Here is a 19,475-nt window from a genome sequence, read left to right on the forward strand (position 1 = left end):
ATTGAGCAGTGTTGAGTGTTTGGAACAGTGTTGAATTTTTGAGCAGTGTTGATCGTTTGGAGTAGGGTGGAGCATTTGGAGCAGTGTAGAGCGTTTGGAGCAGTGTTGAGCGTTTGGAGCAGTGTTGAGCGTTTGGAGCAGTGTTGAGCTTTTGCAGCAGTGTTGATCGTTTGGAGCAGTGCTGAATGTTTGGAGCAGTGCTGAGCGTTTGGAGCAATGTTGAACGTTTGTAGCAGTGTTGAGCGTTTGGAGCAGTGTTGAGCATTTGGAGCAGCGTTGAATGTTTGGAGCAGTGTTGAGCGTTTGGAGCAGTGTTGAGCGTTTGGACCATTGTTGACCGTTTGGAGCAGTGTTGAGCTTTTGGAGCAGTGTTGAGCGTTTGGTGCAGGTATGAGCGTTTGGAGCAGTGTTCAAAGTTTGGAGCAGTGTTGAGCGTTTGGAGCAGTGTTGAGCGTTTGGAGCAGTGTTGTGCGTTTAAAGCAGTGATCAGAGTAGGTAGCATTGTTGAGAGTTGGAGCAGTGTTCAGAGTTGGGAGCAATGTTGAGAGTTGGAGCAGTGTTCAGCGTTGGGAGCAGTTTTGAGAGTTGGAGCAGTGTTCTGAGTTGGGAGCAGTGTTCAAAGCTGGGAGCAGTGCTGAGCGTTTGGAGCAGTGTTGAGCATTTGCAGCAGTGTTGAGCGTTTGGAGAAGTGTTGAGCATTTGTAGCAGTGTTGAGAGATTGGAGCAGTGTTTAGAGATTGGAGCAGTGTTGAGAGATTGGAGCAGTGTTCAGCGTTGGAGCAGTGTTCAGAGTTTTGCGCAGTGTTCAGTGTTTTGAACAGTCTTCATGTTTGGAGCAATGTTCTGTGCTTTGATTAGTGATCAGTTTTTTGAGCAGTGTTGAGCGGTTGGAACAGTGTTTTTGTTCGTGGCACTGTTCATTGTTTTGAACAGTGTTGAGTGTTTGGAGCAGTATTGAGCGTTTGGAACAGTGTTGAGTGTTTGGAGCCGTGCTGAGCATTTGGAGCTTTGTTGAACGTTTGGAGCAGTGTTGAGTGTTTGGAGCAGTGTTGAGCATTTGGAGCAGGGTTGAAAGTTTGGAGCAGTGTTGAGTGTTTGGAGCAGTGTTGAGTGTTTGGAGCAGTATGAGAGTTTTGAGCAGTGTTGAGAGATTGGAGCAGTGTAGATTGTTTGAAGCAGTGTAGATTGTTTGGAGCAGTGTTGAGTGTTTGGAGCAGTGTTGAGTGTTTGGAGCAGTATGAGAGTTTTGAGCAGTGTTGAGAGACTGGTGCAGTGTAGATTGTTTGCAGCAGTGTTGATCATTTGGAGCAGTGTTGATCGTTTGGAGCAGTGTTGATCGTTTGGAGCAGTGTTGATTGTTTGGAGCAGTGTTGCGCGTTTGGAGCAGTGTTGTGCATTTAGAGCAGTGATCAGAGTTGGGAGCAATGTTGAGAGTTGGAGCAGTGATCAGATTTCGGAGCAGTGTTGAGAGGAGGAGCAGTGTTCAGAGTTGGGAGCAGTGTTGAGAGTTGGAGCAGTGTTCAACATTTGGGACAGTGTTTATGTTCGTGGCATTGTTCAGTGTTTTGATCAGTGTTGAGTGTTTGGAGCAGTATTGAGCTTTTGGAATAGTGTTGCGCGTTTGGAGCAGTGCTGAGAATTTGGAGCAGTGTTGAATGTTTGGAGCAGTGTTGAGTGTTGGGTGCAGTGTTGAGCGTTTGGAGCAGTGTTGAGCGTTTGGAGCAGTGTTGAGCCTTTGGAGCAGCGTTGAACGTTTGGAGCAGTGTTCAGTGTTTGGTGCATTGTTGAGCGTTTGGAGCAGTGTTGAGAGATTGGAGCAGTGTTGATTGTTTGGACCAGTGTTGAGTGTTTGGAACAGTGTTGAGCGTTTGGAGAAGTGTTGAGCGTTTGGAGCAGTGTTGAGAGATTTGAGCAGTGTTGAGCGTTGGAGCAGTGTTCAGAGTTTTGCGCAGTGTTCAGTGTTTTGATCAGTCTTCATGTCTGGAGCAATGTTCTGTGCTTTGATTAGTGATCAGTTTTTTGAGCAGTGTTGAGCGTTTGGAACAGTGTTTATGTTCGTTGCATTGTTCAGTGTTTTGATCAGTGTTGAGTGTTTGGAGCAATATTGAGCGTTTGGTACAGTGTTTAGCGTTTGGAGCAGTGCTGAGCATTTGGTGCTGTGTTGAACGTTTGGAGCAGGGTTGAGTATTTGGAGCAGGGTTGAACGTTTGGAGCAGTGTTGAGCGTTTGGAGCATTGTTGTGCGTTTGGAGCATTGTTGACCGTTTGGAGCAGTGTTGAGTGTTTGGAGCAGTGTTGAGCGTTTGGAGCAGTATTGGGAGATTGGTGCAGTGTTGAGCGTTTGGAGCAGTGTTGTGCGTTTGCAGCTGTGTTGAGCGTTTGGAGCAGTGTTGAGAGATTGGAGCAGTGTTGGGAGTTGGAGCAGTGTTCAGAGTTGGGAACAGTGTTCTGAGTTGTGAGCAGTGTTCAACGTTTAGAGCAGTGTTAGGACTTTTGATATGATTTCAGTGTTTTGAGCCGTGTTCAGTTTCAGAGCAGTGTTTTGTGCTATGATCAGTGTTCAGTTTTTTGAGCAGTGCTGAGTGCTTGGAAAAGTGTTGAATGTTTGGAGCCGTATTGATCGTTTGGAGTAGGGTGGAGCATTTGGAGTAGTGTTTAGCGTTTGGAGCAGTGTTGAGCGTTTGGAGCAGTGTTGAGCGTTTGGAGCAGTATTAGGAGATTGGTGCAGTGTTGAGCGTTTGGAGCAGTGTTGAGCGTTTGGAGCTGTGTTGAGCGTTTGGAGCAGTGTTGAGAATTTGGAGCAGTGTTGAGTGTTTGGAGCAGTGTTCAGTGATTGGAGCAGTGTTCAAAGTTTGGAGCAGTGTTCAGGGTTTTGATCAGTTTTCAGTGTTTTGAGCAGTGTTCAGTTTCAGAGCAGTGTTCTATGCTTTGATCAGTTTGTCGCCATGTTCAGTATTTTGATCAGTGTTGAATGTTTGGAGCAGTATTGTGCATTTGGAACACTGTTGAGCGTTTGGAGCAGTGCTGAGCATTTGGTGCAGTGTTGAAGGTTTGGAGCAGTGTTGAGCGTTTGGGGCAATGCTGAACGTTTGGGGCAGTGTTGAGCATTTGGAGCAGTGTTGAGCGTTTGGAGCAGTGTTGAGCTTTTGGAGCAGTGTTGAGCGTTTGGTGCAGGCTTGAGCGTTTGGAGCAGTCTTGAGCTCTTGGAGCAGTGTTGAGAGTTTGGAGCAGTGTTGAGAGTTGGAGCTGCGTTCAGAGTTGGGTGCAGTGTTCAGAGTTGGGAGCAGAGTTTGAACAGAGTTATGCGCAGTGTTCAGTGTTTTGAACAGTGTCCATGTTCGAAGCAATCATCTGTGCTTTGAGCAGTGTTCCATTTTTTGAGCAGTGTTGAGCGTTTGGAGAAGTGTTGAGCGTTTGGAGCAGTGTTGAGAGTTGGAGTAGTGTTCAGAGCTTGGAGCAGTCTTCAGAGCTGGGAGCAGTGTTGAGAATTGGAGCAGTGTTCAGCGTTTGGAACAGTGTTTATGTTCGTGGCATTGTTCAGTGTTTTGATCAGTGTTGAGTGTCTGGAGCAGTAATGAGCGTTTGGAACAGTGTTGAGCGTTTGGAGCGGTGCTCAGCATTTGGAGCAGTGTTGAGCATTTGGAGCAGTGTTGAGCATTTGGAGCAGTGTTGAACGTTTGGAGCAGTGTTGAGCGTTTGGAACAGTGTTGAGCGTTTGGAGCGGTGCTGAGCATTTGGAGCAGTGTTGAACGTTTGGAGCAGTGTTGTGCGTTTGGAGCAATGTTGACCGTTTGTAGCAGTGTTGACCGTTTGGAGCAGGGTTGAACGTTTGGAACAGTGTTGAGCGTTTAGAGCATTGTTGACCGTTTGGATCAGTGTTGAGCGTTTGGAGCAGTGTTGACAGATTGGAGCAGTGTAGATTGTTTGGTGCAGTTTTGATCGTTTGGAGCAATGTTGAGCGTTTGGACCAGTGTTGAGCGTTTGGAGCACTGTTGAGCATTTGGAGCAGTGTTGAGCGTTTGGAGCAGTGTTGAGCGTTTAGAGCAGTGTTCAGAGTTGGAGCAGTGATCAGAGTGGGGAGCAGTTGTGAGAGTTGGAGAAGTGTTCAGAGCTGGGAGCAGTGTTCAGAGTTGGGAGCAGTGTTGAGAATTGGAGCGGTGTTCAGCGTTTGGAACAGTGTTTATGTTCATGGCATTGTTCAGTGTTTTGATCAGTGTTGAGTGTTTGGAGCAGTATTGAGCGTTTGGAACAGTGTAGAGCGATTGGAGCGGTGCTGAGCCTTTGGAGCAGTGTTGAACGTTTGGAGCAGTGTTGAGCGTTTGGACCATTGTTGACCGTTTGGAGCAGTGTTGAGCTTTTGGAGCAGTGTTGAGCGTTTGGTGCAGGTATGAGCGTTTGGAGCAGCGTTGAACGTTTGGAGCAGTGTTGAGCGTTTGGAGCAGTGTTGAGCGTTTGGAGCAGTGTTGTGCGTTTAAAGCAGTGATCAGAGTAGGTAGCATTGTTGAGAGTTGGAGCAGTGTTCAGAGTTGGGAGCAATGTTGAGAGTTGGAGCAGTGTTCAGAGTTGGGAGCAGTTTTGAGAGTTGGAGCAGTGTTCAGGGTTGGGAGCAGTGTTCAAAGCTGGGAGCAGTGCTGAGCGTTTGGAGCAGTGTTGAGCATTTGCAGCAGTGTTGAGCGTTTGGAGCAGTGTTGAGCATTTGTAGCAGTGTTGAGAGATTGGAGCAGTGTTGAGAGATTGGAGCAGTATGAGAGTTTGGAGCAGTGTTCAGCGTTGGAGCAGTGTTCAGAGTTTTGCGCAGTGTTCAGTGTTTTGAACAGTCTTCATGTTTGGAGCAATGTTCTGTGCTTTGATTAGTGATCAGTTTTTTGAGCAGTGTTGAGCGGTTGGAACAGTGTTTTTGTTCGTGGCACTGTTCAGTGTTTTGAACAGTGTTGAGTGTTTGGAGCAGTATTGAGCGTTTGGAACAGTGTTGAGTGTTTGGAGCAGTGCTGAGCATTTGGAGCTTTGTTGAACGTTTGGAGCAGTGTTGAGTGTTTGGATCAGTGTTGAGCATTTGGAGCAGGGTTGAAAGTTTGGAGCAGTGTTGAGTGTTTGGAGCAGTGTTTAGTGTTTGGAGCAGTATGAGAGTTTTGAGCAGTGTTGAGAGATTGGAGCAGTGTAGATTGTTTGGAGCAGTGTTGATCATTTGGAGCAGTGTTGATCGTTTGGAGCAGTGTTGATCGTTTGGAGCAGTGTTGATTGTTTGGAGCAGTGTTGAGCGTTTGGGGCAGTGTTGTGCGTTTAGAGCAGTGATCAGAGTTGGGAGCAATGTTGAGAGTTGGAGCAGTGATCAGATTTCGGAGCAGTGTTGAGAGGAGGAGCAGTGTTCAGAGTTGGGAGCAGTGTTGAGAGTTGGAGCAGTGTTCAACATTTGGGACAGTGTTTATGTTCGTGGTATTGTTCAGTGTTTTGATCAGTGTTGAGTGTTTGGAGCAGTATTGAGCTTTTGGAATAGTGTTGCGCGTTTGGAGCAGTGCTGAGAATTTGGAGCAGTGTTGAATGTTTGGAGCAGTGTTGAGTGTTGGGTGCAGTGTTGAGCGTTTGGAGCAGTGTTGAGCGTTTGGAGCAGTGTTGAGCCTTTGGAGCAGCGTTGAACGTTTGGAGCAGTGTTCAGCGTTTGGTGCATTGTTGAGCGTTTGGAGCATTGTTGACCATTTGGAGCAGTGTTGAGTGTTTGGAGCAGTGTTGAGAGATTGGAGCAGTGTTGATTGTTTGGAGCAGTGTTGAGTGTTTGGAGAAGTGTTGAGCGTTTGGAGCAGTGTTGAGAGATTTGAGCAGTGTTGAGCGTTGGAGCAGTGTTCAGAGTTTTGCGCAGTGTTCAGTGTTTTGATCAGTCTTCATGTCTGGACAATGTTCTGAGCTTTGATTAGTGATCAGTTTTTTGAGCAGTGTTGAGCGTTTGGAACAGTGTTTATGTTCATGGCATTGTTCAGTGTTTTGATCAGTGTTGAGTGTTTGGAGCAATATTGAGCGTTTGGTACAGTGTTTAGCGTTTGGAGCAGTGCTGAGCATTTGGTGCTGTGTTGAACGTTTGGAGCAGGGTTGAGTATTTGGAGCAGGGTTGAACGTTTGGAGCAGTGTTGAGCGTTTGGAGCATTGTTGTGCGTTTGGAGCATTGTTGACCGTTTGGAGCAGTGTTGAGTGTTTGGAGCAGTGTTGAGCGTTTGGAGCAGTGCTCAGAGTTTGGAGCAGTGTTGAGAGATTGGAGCAGTGTTGATTGTTTGCAGCAGTGTTGACCGTTTGGAGCATGGTTGAGCGTTTGGAGCAGTGTTGAGTGTTTGGAGCAGTGTTGAGCGTTTGAAGCAGTGCTCAGAGTTTGGAACAGTGTTGAGAGATGGAGCAGTGTTGGGCTTTTCGAGCAGTCTTGATCGTTTGGAGCATTGTTAAGCGATTGGAGCAGTGTTGAGCGTTTGCAGCAATGTTGGAGCGTTTGGAGCAGTGTTGAGATTTGGAGCAGTGTTCAGTGTTGGAGCATGTTCAGTGTTTTGCGCAGTGTTCAGTGTTTTGAACAGTCTTCATGTTTGGAGCAATGTTCTGTGCTTTGATTAGTGATCAGTTTTTTGAGCAGTGTTGAGCGTTGGGAACAGTGTTTATGTTCGTGGCATTGTTCAGTGTTTTGATCAGTGTTGAGTGTTTGGAGCAAAATTGAGCGTTTGGAACAGTGTTGAGCGTTTGGAGCATTGCTGAGCATTTGAAGCTGTGTTGAACGTTTGGAGCAGTGTTGTGTGTTTGGAGCAATGTTGAGCGTTTGGAGCAGGGTTGAACGTTTGGAGCAGAGTTGAGTGTTTGGAGCAGTGTTGAGGATTTGGAGCAGTGTTGAGTGTTTGGAGCAGTGTTGAGAGATTGGAGCAGCGTAGATTATTTGGAGCAGTGTTGGTCGTTTGGAGCAGTGTTGATCGTTTGGAGCAGTGTTAATCGTTTTGAGCAGTGTTGATCGTTTGGAGCAGTGTTGAGCGTTTGGAGCAGTGTTGGTCATTTGGAGCAGTGTTGATCGTTTGGAGCAGTGTTAAGCGTTTGGAGCAGTGTTGAGCATTTGGAGCAGCGTTGAACGTTTGGAGCAGTGTTGAGCGTTTGGAGCAGTGTTAAGCATTTGGAGCAGTGTTGAGCGTTTGGAGCAGCGTTGAGCGTTTGGAGCACTGTTGTGCAATTAGAGCAGTGTTTAGAGTTGGGAGCTGTGTTGAGAGTTGGAGCAGTGTTCAGAGTTGGGAGCAGTGCCGAGAGTTGGAACAGTGTTCAGAGTTGGGAGCAGTGTTGAGAGTTGGAGCAGTGTTCAACGTTTATGTTCGTGGCAATGTTCAGTGTTTTGATCAGTGTTGAGTGTTTGGAGCAGTATTGAGCGTTTGGGACAGTGTTGAGCGTTTGGAGCAGTGCTGAGCATTTGGAGCAGTGTTGAATGTTTGGAGCAGTGTTGATTGTTGGGAGCAGTGTTGAGCGTTTGGAGCAGTGATGAGCGTTTGGAGCAGGTTTGAGCATTTGGAGCAGGGTTGAACGTTTGGAGCAGTGTTGAGCGTTTGGAGCAGTGTTGAGCGTTTGGAGCAGTGTTGAGCGTTTGGAGCATGGTTGACCGTTTGGAGCAGTGTTGAGTGTTTGGAGCAGTGTTGAGAGATTGGAGCAGTGTTGATTGTTTGGAGCAGTTTTCAGTGATTTGAACAGTGTTCTTGTTCGGAGCAATGTTCTGTGCTATGAAGAGTGTTGAGTGTTTGGAGAAGTGTTGTGCGTTTGGAGTAGTGTTGAAAGATGGGAGCTGTGTTGAGCGTTTGGAGCAGTGTTATTCGTTTGTAGCAGGGTTGAGCTTTAGCAGCATTGTTGATCGTTAGGAGCAGTGTTGATTGTTTGGAGCAGAGTTGAGAATTTGGAGCAGTGTTGAGCATTTGGTGCAGTGTTGAATGTTTGGAGCAGTGTTGAGCGTCTGGAGCAATGTTGAACGTTTGGGGCAATGTTGATCATTTGGAGCAGTGTTGAGTTTCTGGAGCAGTGTTTTGAGATTGGAGCAGTGTTGCTTGTTTGGAGCAGTGTTGCCGGTTGGAGCAAGGTTGAGCGTTTGGTGCACTGTTGAGCTTTTGGAGCAGTTTTGAGTGTTTGGAGCAGTGTTGAGCGTTTGGAACAGTGTTGACCGTTTGGAGCAATGTTGAGCGTTTGGAGCAGTGTTGAGATTTTGGAGCACTGTTTGGTGTTTGGAGCAGTGTTGAGCGTTTGGAGCAGTGCTCAGAGTTAGGAACAATGTTGAGAGAATGGAGCTGTGTTGAGAGATTGGAGCAGTGTTGAGTGTTTGGAGCAGTCTTGATCGTTTGGAGCAGTGTTGAGCGTTTGGAGCAGTGTTGAGCGTTTGGAGCAGGGTTGAGCGTTTGGAGCAGGGATGAATGTTTGGAGCAGTGTTGAGCGTTTGGAGCAGTGTTGAGCGTTTGGAGAAGTGTTGAGCATTTGGAGCAGTGTTGATCGTTTGGAGCACTGTTGATTGTTTGGAGCAGTGTTGAGCGTTTGGAGCAGTGTTGTGCGTTTAGAGCAGTGATCAGAGTTGGGAGCAATGTTGAGAGTTGGAGCAGTGATCAGATTTCGGAGCAGTGTTGAGAGGAGGAGCAGTGTTCAGAGTTGGGAGCAGTGTTGAGAGTTGGAGCAGTGTTCAACATTTGGGACAGTGTTTATGTTCGTGGCATTGTTCAGTGTTTTGATCAGTGTTGAGTGTTTGGAGCAGTATTGAGCTTTTGGAATAGTGTTGCGCGTTTGGAGCAGTGCTGTGAATTTGGAGCAGTGTTGAACGTTTGGAGCAGTGTTGAGTGTTGGGTGCAGTGTTGAGCGTTTGGAGCAGTGTTGAGCTTTTGGAGCAGTGTTGAGCGTTTGGAGCAGTGTTGAGCCTTTGGAGCAGCGTTGAACGTTTGGAGCAGTGTTCAGCGTTTGGAGCATTGTTGACCATCTGAAGCAGTGTTGAGTGTTTCGAGCAGTGTTGAGTGTTTGGAGCAGTATTGAGCTTTTGGAACAGTGTTGAGCGTTTGGAGCAGTGCTGAGCATTTGGAGCAGTGTTGAACGTTTGGAGCAGTGTGAGTGTTGGGATCAGGGTTGAGCGTTTGGAGCAGTGTTGAGCGTTTCGAGCAGTCTTGATCGTTTGGAGCAGTGTTGAGCGTTTGGAGCAGTGTTGAGCGTTTGGAGCAGTGTTGAGCTTTTGGAGCAGTGTTGAGCGTTTGGAGCAGTGTTGAGCATTTGGAACAGTTTTTTTGTTCGTGGCATTGTTCGGTGCTTTGATCAGTTTTGAGTGTTTGGAGCTGTGTTGAGCGTTTGGAGCAGTGCTGAGCATTTGAAACAGTGTTGAACGTTTGGAGCAGTGTTGAGTGTTTGGAGCAGTGTTGAGCGTATGGAGCAGTGCTGAGCATTTGGAGCAGTGTTGAACATTTGGAGCAGTGTTGAGTGTTTGGAGCAGTGCTGAACGTTTGGAGCCGAGTTGAGCGTTCCGAGCAGTGTTGAACATTTGAAGCAATGTTGAGCGTTTGGAGCAGTGTTGAGTGTTTGGTGCAGTGTTGAGAAATTCGAGCAGTGTTGCGAGATTGGAACAGTGTTCAGAGATTTGATCAGTGTTCAGTGCTTTGAGCAGTGTTCAGTGCTTCCAGCAGTTTTCAGTGTTTTGAGCAGTGCTCATGTTCATAGCAGTGTTCAGTGCATTGATCATTGTTGAGTGTCTGGTGCATTATTGATTGCTTGGAAGAGTGTTGAGAGTTTGAAGCAGTGTTGAGTGTTTGGAGCAGTGTTGAGTGTTTGGAGCAGTGTTGAGTGTTTGGAGCAGTGTTGAGTGTTTGGAGCAGTGTTGAGCGTTTGGAGCAGTGTTGAGTGTTTGGAGCAGTGTTGAGCATTTGGAGCAGCGTTGAGTGTTTGGAGCAGTGTTGAATCATTTGGAGCAGTTTTGAGTGTTTGCAGCAGTGTTGAGTGTTTGGAGCAGTATTGTGTGTTTGGAGCAGTGTTGAATCATTTGGAGCAGTGTCGAGCGTTTGTAGTAGGGTTGTGCCTTTGGAGCAGTGTTGAGCGTTTGGAGCAGTGTTGAGCATTTGGAGCAGTGTTGAGCGTTTGGAGCAGTGTTGAGAGTTTGGAGCAGTGTTGAGCGTTTGGAGCATTGCTGACCGTTTGGAGCAGTGTTGAGTGTTTGGAGCAGTGTTGAGTGTTTGGAGCAGTGTTGAGAGATTGGAGCAGTGTTGATTGTTTGGAGCAGTGTTGATTGTTTGGAGCACTGTTGTGCGTTTGGAGCAGTGTTGAGCGTTTGGAGCTGTGTTGAGTTTTGGGAGTAGTTTTGAGCGTTTGGAGCAGTGCTCAGAGTTTGGAGCAGTGTTGAGAGATTGGAGCAGTGTTGAGCGTTTCGAGCAGTCTTGATCGTTTGGAGCAGTGTTGAGCGTTTGGCGTAGTGTTGACCATTTGCAGCAGTGTTGAGCGTTTGGATCAGTGTTCACCGTTTGTAGCAGTGTTGTGTGTTTAGAGCAGTGTTCAGAGTTGAGAGCTGTGTTGAGAGTTGGAGCAGTGATCATAGTTGGGAGCAATGTTGAGAGTTGGAGCAGTGTTCAGAGTTGGGAGCAGTGTTCCAAGTTGGGAGCAGCGCTGAGAGTTGGAGTAGTGTTCAGAGTTAGGAGCAGTGTTCAAAGTTCGCAGCAGTGCTGAGTGTTTGGAGCAGTGTTGGGTGTTTGGAGCAGTATGAGAGTTTGGAGCAGTGTTGAGAGATTGGAGCAGTGTAGATTGTTTGGAGCAGTGTTGATCATTTGGAGCATGGTTGACCGTTTGGAGCAGTGTTGAGTGTTTGGAGCAGTGTTGTGTGTTTGGAGCAGTGTTGAGTGTTTGGAGCAGTGTTGTGCGTTTAGAGCAGTGATCAGAATTGGGAGCATTGTTGAGAGTTGGAGCAGTGTTCAGAGTTGGGAGCAATGTTGAGAGTTGGAGCAGTGTTCAGAGTTCGGAGCAGTGTTGAGAGGAGGAGCAGTGTTCAGAGTTGGGAGCAGTGTTCAAAGTTGGGAGCAGTGCTGAGCGTTTGGAGCAGTGTTCAGAGATGGTAGCAGTGTTGAGATTTGGAGCAGTGTTCATCATTTGGGACAGTGTTTATGTTCGTGGCATTGTTCAGTGTTTTGATCAGTGTTGAGAGTTTTGAGCAGTATTGAGCGTTTGGAATAGTGTTGCGCGTTTGGAGCAGTGCTGAGAATGTGGAGCAGTGTTGAACGTTTGGAGCAGTGTCGAGCGTTTGGAGCAGGGTTGAGCCTTTGGAGCAGCGCTGAACGTTTGGAGCAGTGTTCAGCGTTTGGAGCATTGTTGAGCGTTTGGAGCATTTTTGAGCGTTTGGAGCAGTGTTGAATGTTTGGAGCAGTGGTCAGTGCTTGGAGCAGTGTTGAGAGATTGGAGCAGTGTTGATTGTTTGGAGCAGTGTTGAGCGTTTGGAACAGTGTTGAGCATTTGGAGCAGTGTTGAGAGATTGGAGCAGTGTTGAGCCTTTGGAGCACTGTTGAGTGTTTGGAGCAGTGTTGAGTGTTTGGAGCAGTGCTCAGAGTTTGGAGCAGTGTTGAGAGATTGGAGCAGTGTAGGGCGTTTCGAGCAGTCTTGATCGTTTGGAGCATTGTTAAGCGATTGGAGCAGTGTTGAGCGTTTGCAGCAATGTTGGAGCGTTTGGAGCAGTGTTGAGCATTTGGAGCAGTGTTGAGAGATTGGAGCAGTGTTCAGTGTTGGAGCAGTGTTCAGTGTTTTGCGCTGTGTTCAGTGTTTTGAACAGTCTTCATGTTTGGAGTAATGTTCTGTGCTTTGATTAGTGGTCAGTTCTTTGAGCAGTGTTGAGGGTTTGGAACAGTGTTTATGTTCGTGGCATTGTTCAGTGTTTTGATCAGTGTTGAGTGTTTGGAGCAATATTGAGCGTTTGGAACAGTGTTGAGCGTTTGGAGCAGGTTTGAGCCTTTGGAGCAGCGTTGAACGTTTGGAGCAGTGTTCAGCGTTTGGAGCATTGTTGAGCGTTTGCAGCAATGTTGGAGTGTTTGGAGGAGTGTTGAGCATTTGGAGCAGTGTTGAGCATTTGGAGCAGGGTTGAGCCTTTGGAGCAGCGTTGAACGTTTGGAGCAGTGTTCAGAGTTTTGAGCATTGTTGAGCGTTTGGAGCATTATTTACCATCTGGAGCAGTGTTGAGTGTTTCGAGCAGTGTTGAGTGTTTGGAGCAGTATTGAGCGTTTGGAACAGTGTTGAGCGTTTGGAGCAGTGCTGAGCATTTGGAGCAGTGTTGAACGTTTGGAGCAGTGTTGTGTGTTGGGATCAGGGTTGAGCGTTTGGAGCAGTGATGAGCGTTTGGAGCAGTTTTGAGCATTTGGAGCAGGGTTGAACGTTTGGAGCAGTGTTGAGCGTTTGGAGCAGTGTTGAGCGTTTGGAGCATGGTTGACCGTTTGGAGCAGTGTTGAGTGTTTGGAGCAGTGTTGTGTGTTTGGAGCAGTGTTGAGTGTTTGGAGCAGTGTTGTGCGTTTAGAGCAGTGATCAGAATTGGGAGCATTGTTGAGAGTTGGAGCAGTGTTCAGAGTTGGGAGCAATGTTGAGAGTTGGAGCAGTGTTCAGAGTTCGGAGCAGTGTTGAGAGGAGGAGCAGTGTTCAGAGTTGGGAGCAGTGTTCAAAGTTGGGAGCAGTGCTGAGCGTTTGGAGCAGTGTTCAGAGATGGTAGCAGTGTTGAGATTTGGAGCAGTGTTCATCATTTGGGACAGTGTTTATGTTCGTGGCATTGTTCAGTGTTTTGATCAGTGTTGAGAGTTTTGAGCAGTATTGAGCGTTTGGAATAGTGTTGCGCGTTTGGAGCAGTGCTGAGAATGTGGAGCAGTGTTGAACGTTTGGAGCAGTGTTGAGTGTTGGGAGCAGTGTTGAGTGTTGGGAGCAGTGTTGAGCGTTTGGAGCAGTGTCGAGCGTTTGGAGCAGGGTTGAGCCTTTGGAGCAGCGCTGAACGTTTGGAGCAGTGTTCAGCGTTTGGAGCATTGTTGAGCGTTTGGAGCATTTTTGAGCGTTTGGAGCAGTGTTGAATGTTTGGAGCAGTGGTCAGTGCTTGGAGCAGTGTTGAGAGATTGGAGCAGTGTTGATTGTTTGGAGCAGTGTTGAGCGTTTGGAACAGTGTTGAGCATTTGGAGCAGTGTTGAGAGATTGGAGCAGTGTTGAGCCTTTGGAGCACTGTTGAGTGTTTGGAGCAGTGTTGAGTGTTTGGAGCAGTGCTCAGAGTTTGGAGCAGTGTTGAGAGATTGGAGCAGTGTAGGGCGTTTCGAGCAGTCTTGATCGTTTGGAGCATTGTTAAGCGATTGGAGCAGTGTTGAGCGTTTGCAGCAATGTTGGAGCGTTTGGAGCAGTGTTGAGCATTTGGAGCAGTGTTGAGAGATTGGAGCAGTGTTCAGTGTTGGAGCAGTGTTCAGTGTTTTGCGCTGTGTTCAGTGTTTTGAACAGTCTTCATGTTTGGAGTAATGTTCTGTGCTTTGATTAGTGGTCAGTTCTTTGAGCAGTGTTGAGGGTTTGGAACAATGTTTATGTTCGTGGCATTGTTCAGTGTTTTGATCAGTGTTGAGTGTTTGGAGCAATATTGAGCGTTTGGAACAGTGTTGAGCGTTTGGAGCAGGTTTGAGCCTTTGGAGCAGCGTTGAACGTTTGGAGCAGTGTTCAGCGTTTGGAGCATTGTTGAGCGTTTGCAGCAATGTTGGAGTGTTTGGAGGAGTGTTGAGCATTTGGAGCAGTGTTGAGCATTTGGAGCAGGGTTGAGCCTTTGGAGCAGCGTTGAACGTTTGGAGCAGTGTTCAGAGTTTTGAGCATTGTTGAGCGTTTGGAGCATTATTTACCATCTGGAGCAGTGTTGAGTGTTTCGAGCAGTGTTGAGTGTTTGGAGCAGTATTGAGCGTTTGGAACAGTGTTGAGCGTTTGGAGCAGTGCTGAGCATTTGGAGCAGTGTTGAACGTTTGGAGCAGTGTTGAGTGTTGGGATCAGGGTTGAGCGTTTGGAGCAGTGATGAGCGTTTGGAGCAGTTTTGAGCATTTGGAGCAGGGTTGAACGTTTGGAGCAGTGTTGAGCGTTTGGAGCAGTGTTGAGCGTTTGGAGCATGGTTGACCGTTTGGAGCAGTGTTGAGTGTTTGGAGCAGTGTTGTGTGTTTGGAGCAGTGTTGAGTGTTTGGAGCAGTGTTGTGCGTTTAGAGCAGTGATCAGAATTGGGAGCATTGTTGAGAGTTGGAGCAGTGTTCAGAGTTGGGAGCAATGTTGAGAGTTGGAGCAGTGTTCAGAGTTCGGAGCAGTGTTGAGAGGAGGAGCAGTGTTCAGAGTTGGGAGCAGTGTTCAAAGTTGGGAGCAGTGCTGAGCGTTTGGAGCAGTGTTCAGAGATGGTAGCAGTGTTGAGATTTGGAGCAGTGTTCATCATTTGGGACAGTGTTTATGTTCGTGGCATTGTTCAGTGTTTTGATCAGTGTTGAGAGTTTTGAGCAGTATTGAGCGTTTGGAGCAGTGTTGTGCGTTTGGAGCAGTGTTGAGCGTTTGGAGCACTGTTGTGCAATTAGAGCAGTGTTCATAGTTGGGAGCTGTTTTGAGAGTTGGAGCAGTGTTCAGATTTGGGAGCAATGTTGAGATTTGGAGCAGTGTTCAGAGTTTGGAGCAGTGTTCAAAGTTGGGAGCAGTGCCGAGAGTTGGGAGCAGTGTTCAAAGTTTGGAGCAGTGCTGAGCGTTTGGACCAGTGTTCAGAGTTGTGAGCAGTGTTGAGAGTTGGAGCAGTGTTCAACGTTTGGGACAATGTTTATGTTCGTGGCATTGTTCAGTGTTTTGATCAGTGTTGAGTGTTTGGAGCAGCCTTTGGAGCAGCGCTGAACGTTTGGAGCAGTGTTCAGCATTTGGAGCATTGTTGAGCGTTTGGAGCATTTTTGAGCGTTTGGAGCAGTGTTGATCGTTTGGAGCAGTGTTGACGGTTTGGAGCAGTGTTAAGCGTTTGGAACAGTGTTGAGCGTTTGGAGCAGTGCTGAGCATTTGGAGCAGTGATGAACGTTTGGAGCAGTGTTGAGTTTTGGGAGCAGGGTTGAGCGTTTGGAGCAGTGATGGGCGTTTGGAGCAGGTTTGAGCATTTGGAGCAGGGTTGAACGTTTGGAGCAGTGTTGAGCGTTTGGAGCAGTGTTGAGCGTTTGGAGCATGGTTGACTGTTTGGAGCAGTGTTGAGTGTTTGGAGCAGTGTTGTGTGTTTGGAGCAGTGTTGAGTGTTTGGAGCAGTGTTGAGAGAGTGGAGCAGTGTTGACTGTTTGGAGTTGTGTTGAGCATTTGGAGCAGTGCTCAGAGTTTGGAGCTGAGTTAAGAGATTGGATCAGTGTTGAGCTTTTGGAGCAGTGTTGAGCGTTTGGAGCAGTGATGAGCATTTGGAACAGTTTTTATGTTCGTGGCATTGTTCGGTGTTTTGATCAGTGTTGAGTGTTTGGAGCAGTGTTGAGCATTTGCAGCAGTCTTGAGCGTTTGGAGCAGTGTTGAGTGTTTGGAGCAGTGTTGAATCATTTGGAGCAGTGTTGAGCGTTTGTAGCAGGTTTGAGCGTTTGGAGCAGTGTTGAGCATTTGGAGCAGTGTTGAGTGTTTGGAGCAGTGTTGAGTGTTTGGAGCAGTGTTGAATCATTTGGAGCAGTGTTGAGTGTTTGGAGCAGTGTTGTGTGTTTGGAGCAGTATTGTGTGTTTGTAGAAGTGTTGAATCATTTGGAGCAGTGTCGAGCGTTTGTAGCAGGGTTGTGCGTTTGGAGTAGTGTTGATCGTTTGGAGCAGTGTTGAGCATTTGGAGCAGTGTTGAGCGTTTGGAGCAGTGTTGAGTGTTTGGAGCAGTGTTGAGCGTTTGGAGCATTGTTGACCGTTTGGAGCAGTCTTGAGTGTTTGGAGCAGTGTTGAGAGATTGGAGCAGTGTGGATTGTTTGGAGCAGTGTTGATTGTTTGGAGCACTGTTGTGCGTTTGGAGCAGTGTTGAGCGTTTGGAGCTGTGTTGAGTTTTGGGAGTAGTTTTGAGCGTTTGGAGCAGTGATCAGAGTTTGGAGCAGTGTTAAGAGATTGGAGCAGTGTTGAGCGTTTCGAGCAGTCTTGATCGTTTGGAGCAGTGTTGAGCATTTGGCGTAGTGTTGACCATTTGCAGCAGTGTTGAGCGTTTGGATCAGTGTTCACCGTTTGGAGCAGTGTTGAGTTTTTGGAGCAGTGTTGTGAGTTTAGAGCAGTGTTCAGAGTTGAGAGCTGTGTTGAGAGTTGGAGCTGTGTTCAGAGTTGGTAGCAGTGTTTCAAGTTGGGAGCAGTGCTGAGAGTTGGAGTAGTGTTCAGAGTTGGGAGCAGTGTTCAAAGTTGGGAGCAGTGCTGAGTGTTTGGAGCAGTGTTGAGTGTTTGGAGCAGTATCAGAGTTTGGAGCAGTGTTGAGAGATTGGAGCAGTGTAGATTGTTTGGAGCAGTGTTGATCATTTGGAGCAGTGTTGATCGTTTGGAGCAGTGTTGATTGTTTGGAGCAGTGTTGAGCGTTTGGAGCAGTGTTGTGCGTTTAGATCAGTGATCAGAGTTGTGAGCATTGTTGAGAGTTGGAGCAGTGTTCTGAGTTGGGAGCAGTGTTCAAAGTTGGGAGCAGTGCTGAGCGTTTGGAGCAGTGTTCAGAGTTGGGAGCAGTGTTGAGATTTGGAGCAGTGTTCAACATTTGGGACAGTGTTTCTGTTCGTGGCATTGTTCAGTGTTTTGATCAGTGTTGAGTGTTTGGAGCAGTGTTCAGAGTTTGGAGCAGTGTTGAGGGATTGGAGCAGTGTAGGGCGTTTCGAGCAGTCTTGTTCGTTTGGAGCATTGTTAAGCGATTGGAGCAGTGTTGAGCGTTTGGAGCAGTGTTGAGCATTTGTAGCAGTGTTGAGCGTTCGGAGCAGTGCTGAGCGTTTGCAGCAGTGTTGGACGGTTGGAGCAGTGTTGAACGTTTGGACCAGGGTTGAGCGTTTGGAGCATTGTTGAGCGTTTGCAGCAGTGTTGAGCTTTTGGAGCAGTGTTGAGCGTTTGGAGCAGTGTTGAGCGTTTGGGGCATTGTTGTGAGATTGGAGCAGTGTTGAGCTTTTGGAGCACTGTTGAGTGTTTGGAGCAGTGTTGAGTGTTTGGAGCAGTGCTCAGAGTTTGGAGCAGTGTTGAGGGATTAGAGCAGTGTAGGGCGTTTCGAGCAGTCTTGTTCGTTTGGAGCATTGTTTAGCGATTGGAGCAGTGTTGAGCGTTTGCAGCAATGTTGGAGCGTTTGGAGCAGTGTTGAGCATTTGGAGCAGTGTTGAGAGATTGGAGCAGTGTTCAGTGTTGGAGCACTGTTCAGTGTTGGAGCAGTGTTCAGTGTTTTGCGCTGTGTTCAGTGTTTTGAACAGTCTTCATGTTTGGAGCAATGTTCTGTGCTTTGATTAGTGATCTGTTTTTTGAGCAGTGTTGAGGGTTTGGAACAGTGTTTATGTTCGTTGCATTGTTCAGTGTTTTGATCAGTGTTGAGTGTTTGGAGCAATATTGAGCGTTTGGAACAGTGTTGAGAGTTTGGAGCAGTGCTGAGCATTTGAAACTGTGTGGAACGTTTGGAGCAGTGTTGAGTGTTTGGAGCAGTGTTGAACGTTTGGAGCAGAGTTGAGTGTTTGGAGCAGTGTTGAGTGTTTGGTGCAGTGTTGAGTGTTTGGAGCAGTGTTGAGAGATTGGAGCAGTATAGATTGTTTGGAGCAGTGTAGATTGTTTGGAGCAGTGTTGATCGTTTGGAGCAGGGTTTAGCGTTTGGAGCACTGTTGAGCTTTTGGACCAGTTTTGAGTGTTTGGAGCATTGTTGAGCGTTTGGAGCAGTGTTGACCGTTTGGAGCAGTGTTGAGCGTTTGGAGCAGTTTTGAGCTTTTGGAGCAGTGTTGATTGTTTGGAGCAGTGTTGATCGTTTGGAGCAGTGTTGAGCATTTGGAGCAGTGTTGAGCGTTTGGAGCAGTGTTGAGCATTTGTAGCAGTGTTGAGCGTTCGGAGCAGTGCTGAGCGTTTGGAGCAGTGTTGGACGGTTGGAGCAGTGTTGAACGTTTGGAGCATGGTTGAGCGTTTGGAGCATTGTTGAGCGTTTGGGGCAGTGTTGAGAGATTGGAGCAGTGTTGAGAGATTGGAGCAGTGTTGAGAGATTGGGGCAGTGTTGAGAGTTGGATCAGTGTTCAGAGTTGGGAGTAGTGTTCAAAGTTTGGAGCAGTGTTCAGAATGTTGATCAGTGTTCGGTGTTTTGAGCAGTGTTCAGTTTCAGATGCATGTTCTGGGTTTGATCAGTTTTCAGTTTATTGAGCAGAGTTGAGTGTTTGGAACAGTGTTGAATGTTTGGAGCAGTGTTGTTCGTTTGGAACAGTGTTGATCGTTTGGAGCAGTTGGAGCATTTGGAGCAGTGTTGAGTGTTTGGAGCAGTTTTGATCGTTTGGAGAAGTGTTGAGTGTATGGAGCAGTGCTGAGCATTTGGAGCTGTGTTGAACGATTGGAGCAATTTTGAGCGTATGGAGCAGTGCTGTGCATTTGGAGCAGTGTTGAACATTTGGAGCAGTGTTGAGTGTTTGGAGCAGTGTTGAGCGTTTGGAGCAGAGTTGAGCGTTCCGAGCAGTGTTGAACGTTTGAAGCAGTGTTGAGCGTTTGGAGCAGTGTTGAGTGTTTGGTGCAGTGTTGAGCGTTTGGAGCAGTGTTGAGCGTTTGGAGCAGTGTTGAGCATTTGGAGCAGTGTTGAGAGTTGGGAGCAGTGTTGAGAGTTGGGAGCAGTGTTCAGAGTTGGGAGCAGTGTACAATGTTTTGCGCAGTGTTCAGTGATTTGAACAGTGTTCTTGTTCGGAGCAATGTTCTGTGCTTTGAGCGGTGTTGAGTGTTTGGAGAAGTGTTGTGCGTTGGGAGCAGTGTTGAGAGATGGGAGCAGTGTTGAGCGTTTGGAGCAGTGTTATGCGTTTGGAACAGGGTTGAGCTTTAGCAGCATTCTTGATCGTTTGGAGCAGTGTTGAGCATTTGGTGCAGTGTTGAATGTTTGGAGCAGTGTTGAGCGTTTGGAGCAATGTTGAACGTTTGGGGCAGTGTTGAGCATTTGGAGCAGTCTTGAGCTTTTGGAGCAGTGTTAAGAGTGTGGAGCAGTGTTGAGAGTTGGAGCAGTGTTCAGAGTTGGGTGCAGTGTTCAGAGTTGGGAGCAGTGTTCAAAGTTTTGCACAGAGTTCAGTGTTTTGAACAGTGTTCATGTTTGGAGCAATCTTCTGTGCTTTGAGCTGTGTTCAGTTTTCTGAGCTGTGATGAGCGTTTGGAGAAGTGTTGATCGTTTGGAGCAGAGTTGAGCATTAGGAGCAGTGTTGAGCATTTTGTGCAGTGTTGAATGTTTGGAGTAGTGTTGAGCATTTGGAGCAATGTTGAACGTTTATGGCAGTGTTGCGCATTTGGAGCAGTGTTGAGTGTTTGGAACAGTGTCGAGCGTTTGGAGCAGTGTTGATCGTTTTGAGCAGTGTTGACCGTTTGGGGTAG

Source organism: Cetorhinus maximus, chromosome 4 (assembly GCF_964194155.1).
Source record: "Cetorhinus maximus chromosome 4, sCetMax3.hap1.1, whole genome shotgun sequence".
Classification (NCBI taxonomy): Eukaryota; Metazoa; Chordata; class Chondrichthyes; order Lamniformes; family Cetorhinidae; genus Cetorhinus; species Cetorhinus maximus.